We start from the raw sequence: 4,772 nt of genomic DNA on the forward strand, positions 1-4,772 counted from the left end.
GTCAGTCTGAGTTCAATGCAGCCTGACAAGGCAAAATTTAGTGACCTAGAGCATGAACAAGAATGACACTCTGACATCTCCTCTGCCCTTAAGCCTGGGGAATTTATGAGCCTTATCTTGGCTGCTAGGCCATCCTTCTCTTCCTTTACTCGTGCTTTACTTCCTTCCTATAAGTTTTAAAACTTTATCTGAACCTAGTCTGTTCTTTACATCACATACTCCCTCTTTGATTTCAAAGATGGAAGGGAAGTTATTTAAAAATAGGCTCCATCATTCCAGCGTTCTGGCAATTAGGCACGGAGCTAGAGCTCGTAAGTACATCTGTGACTCTGAGGGAGGCCAGCATGGTTTCACTTTTGAGGCAGAGAAGAAAATCAAACTGTTTCACCATTTGTCTGGTGAGAGCCAGAGATCCCTTTGTATGAATTTCTTCGTTTTGTTGTGCAGTTTGGGATTTTCTATTCAGCTTCCCATTTACTCTGAGGAGGTAGTAGGTATCAAATGGAATTCCAGGGAAGAGCACTCCGTGCTGACGGGGCTGGGTGGCTGCCTGGTGCTGTAGCTGCACTTATACAGTTCCCTAAGAGTGACCAGAGTGTGGCTCTGAAGACACTTGTTTATTTGAAGCTGAGCTGAAACTGCCAATCTGATCTCTTACTAAACACCAGTTGGTCTCTCATTGCTGTCTTTTAATTATGCTGACTATGCACTGGGGCTGACTTTCTTTTTGATGCAGTATAAATCACTGAGACCAACCAACATGTTTCTCCATCCTTTGCATTTGCAGTAGCAATGGGTTGTGGAGGAGTCAGCAATTTCAGATGGTAAGTTTTACACCCCGCACAGGTCACTTGACAGGCTACTGCTCAAGCCAAGCTTGGCCACTAGTCTCCAGTTTGACCCATGGGACAAAATCAGCTCACCTTTTGTGCCACCATTTCCCATCTGCAACACAACATTAAGTGCTTTGCAACCAAAGGTTGGAAAGCTTCATAAAACAGACATAGATTATTACTGCTTTGCACATGGCACAAGCAGCAAAGAATCAGTCCCAGGGAAACAGTGGAGGTGAGAGCAACACATGGCTATCTGTATGTCATTAGCACTCCCCAGAGCCTCTGGTACTCCCAAAGCTCATAAATGGCAATATGAAAGTTTCAAAAGTAACTTTTTAAAAATGTAAAAGGCTACTTTAATTAAATGAACATATCTTTTCTCTTAGATCATAATCTTGGATCTCAATAAGTATGTTGGGAATTCAGAAGCATTTCAAATAATTTAAAAAAATAAAGAGTGAGTATGATGTTCTTTTACAGTTGGCAATTTTACAGGCTTCTTATATTAAACCAGATTTTCATTTGTTTAAAAGCAAGCTGAAAAGGTTTTGTAATAAGATATTAAAAAGTGTTTAGCATGCTGGGTCATCAACAGCAATGCTTGGCTGCCGACTTTAAGACTTAAAAAAAAAACAGTGCAAATGTATATACATAAGTTGCTTCATCTGCTCCTTTTTGTTTGACAGAAGAGCATCTTGCAAAAATAAAGCTGTTGTGTGTCAATTTATTATTCATTGTGAATAATAAATAGAAAAATTGGTCATACTTTTTCATTGTTTAATGTACTGCCATCCCCAACATAAAGATGATGAGCCATGAGTTGGTGGACCCAGCTCCCCATGGTGGTGATCTCACAGGGCTGGCCCAGCACTGAGTGGCCAGGCTGCCAGAGTGACACCCAGTTAAATGGCAGGCAGGCCCTGCACATGGCTTTGCTCTGCTATGGCATCAGCTTGGAACATCTTGGGAAACAGAGAAATTCCACTTTGTCACCATCCTATAGCTCCTTTCCTTCCAGATCTAGAAGATCTGCTGCTGTCAGTCCCTTAAAAATAATAATAATAATAGTCAGAAGATGCTTGTTCCTTTGTCTCCCACTGGAACCACATGGTAGCCCTTTCTGTCTTTCACTGGACCACTGAACAGCATGAGACAAAGATCCTCTTGTTGCAGGCAGTAAAGCCCTGTCATCTGCATTTGCTTTCCTAATATTTATCTACTTATAGGTTGTCAAACTGCATCCTTTGCTGGGAAAACCTGGGAAGTCTATGTGAACACTGAATCCAGCCTTTCTGAGGGCTTCCCTATCTCATTGGGATTCAGGTCTGCACAATACACAGACAGAAGTGTTAAATTAATAATGTTATGCTGTTGATATTTTTCAGGTGACCAGTAGAAGTAAGAGTCTTGTTAAGGTGGGTCTTATTTCCAGTTTAATTTTGGCTGAGCACTCCTCTTGTGTGTTCAGGATGCTCTCAACTATGTGTGGAAATTGAGGTGACTTATTCAGTGAATATCTTGACCTGGAAAACTCTGCTAATTATACAGTCCAATTTTGATACCTTGCTTAATGCCTACTGTTAAGATGTCCAGAGACCTCTCCCTACAGACACCAAGAAACTGAAATCAGATTTGGATTATCCTGAAGGGTAGTTTCATACTAAGTGGGTCATTACTCCACTAAGTGTACCCTCCCATCATGTATCTCCCTCCTTCATCAAGAGAGGCTTATGAATCATGATGCCTGGGACCTCTCTAAAGCCTGAACATGAGCATCATGCCTCTCTCCTGCTGGCAATCTGCTGTTCAGGGCACAGATCTTTTTCCTCATCTTCAGTCATCAGTGCTTGTTGGTCACTGCCCATCTCACAGCCACTGCAGCAGCTCAATTTAAGGGAGCAGTGACACTGCCTAGATAGGAATCCATCTGCATTACATGTTTGCTGAACAGCTCTGAAGAAGCTCATTTATAAAAGTCAGCATGTTGCTAAATGGTAGCTAGTTCACAAATAAAAACAAAAAGAAGTTGGATCTACAAGTCACTACAAATTATTTACTGTGTCCAGATTCATTTGCAACAACAGGCTTGGGTGCAAGAAAATCTTGAGCTTTGCCAGAAATCACTTCTTTTGTTGTTAGCAGTTACATCTGCTGCTCCTTTCTTCTAGTGCTACACAGATCTCTTTAATCCCTAGAATGTGTTCCCAATTTGATTGTATTTACATATATGTCTATAGCTTTACTGAAAATACCAGCCTTACTCTTCATCACATTTCCATGCTGGGTTAGGGTTTTATTTGGATAATGTCACTTCTCTTGTGCCTGGAAAATTTGGCTTCCTGTGAGGTTTTGGAATTTGACTTCTTCCTTTATATTTCCAACAGGTTTTCAAAAATTTTTCTCTCTTTTTTTTTTTTTTTTTTTTTTTTACCTTCCCCCCCTCCTTTTTTTCTTTGTAGTTCTCTTTTCAGTCTACTAAGAGAAACAAGGATGCATACTGCATGCCCTTTGGCCTGCCATGTTTAATTCAGATGAAGCTCCTGTGTGAAAAGTTTACATGAGATTTTGCATTATGCTTGAAGTAGGTGCAAGCCATGCTCCACAGCGGAAGGAATGATCATGGAGATGCAGGAAGTGGCAATCACATCTGAACAAAATCCAGTCCAACCAAACAGAACCCAAAGAAATCTAAACTTGTTGAATCTGACGTTTTAATGTTTGATTGCTGTGGCCAGGGCTAGTGTCACCCCCTGCAGACTCCTGGCCAATGCCTTCCCCATGGGAAGTGCTGCTGGTTGCAAGCTAGCGCTCAGGACACGTGATGACTCAGTGTCCCCCAAGGCTAGTCTGTGCCTCATTAGGAGATAAAGTCCAGAAGCCTAGCACTCATGTTAAGTACAAGGTTGTGCACTGACATCTGACACGGGCAGAGCAGTGAAATCCCTCCCAGGGGCCTCAGGGCCACGGCAGAGGTGCCTGTGCCATGCGCTGTGGCTGTGCCACCCCCTCCCAGCCCCTGCTGCAAAAGGAGCTGGCCTGGCCCGTGTGAGCCCATGTGAGCAAAGGACACTCAGCAGTGGCACAGGGGCTTCTCCAAATCCAGCCCCAAAGCAAGAAGTTGGGTTGACAACAGGCTGTCTCCCACTGTCTCCCTGGCTGAGCCCCCAGGGAGTCTTCTCCAAATTCCTAAAGTAAGGAAGGGCTGTTGCATCCCACACCAAACCTTTTTATTGTTGAAGGGCTTTTCCACATCAGGAGCTGCACACCCAGACTCCTGGGAGTGAGTTTTTTAAGCATGTAAAGTCACCACAAAGACCAGTGCCAACAACTTCTTTAGAGTTCAAACACATATCGTGACAATCACGAGAATATTTCTTAATATGTTTTTTACCTCTTGGTACAGAAAACATAAAATACTTTTGTCTGTATGATCTTCAAATTTTACTCTTAAAAGAGCTATGTTTTCAGAAAAAATACCTGACTCAGCCCTCCAAGAAATAATGACTAATCACAGCTGATGATGAAAAAACCCACCCACCCAATTCAGTGCAAAAATACTTACCAAAGATTCATGGGGCAGACATACGACTTTATCCAATTGATGGGATTTTTCCCAAGATTTACCACAGAGATTATGAGGTAAAGGTAGATGAATTTTTAAAAGATATTATCAATATTTTTTCACATTAAAAATTATGGTGCATCTCATTCCCTTGAAGTTTAAATAGGAACTCAGAGTTTTCCAAACTCGAAAGAAGCCATTCTGCTTCTATGGCTGAACAGATCTGTTGCATCAATTTACCATGGACATCCACTTGATTTAGTTGAAACAACACTTATAAAGTAATAAATGTTTAGTTTAGGAGAATGCATAATGAACAAAGTTTATTACTTTCTGGAAAATCATTGAAATTGAAAGCCACATATATTTACATA

This window comes from Serinus canaria, chromosome 4 (assembly GCF_022539315.1).
Source record: "Serinus canaria isolate serCan28SL12 chromosome 4, serCan2020, whole genome shotgun sequence".
In the NCBI taxonomy this organism is placed as follows: domain Eukaryota; kingdom Metazoa; phylum Chordata; class Aves; order Passeriformes; family Fringillidae; genus Serinus; species Serinus canaria.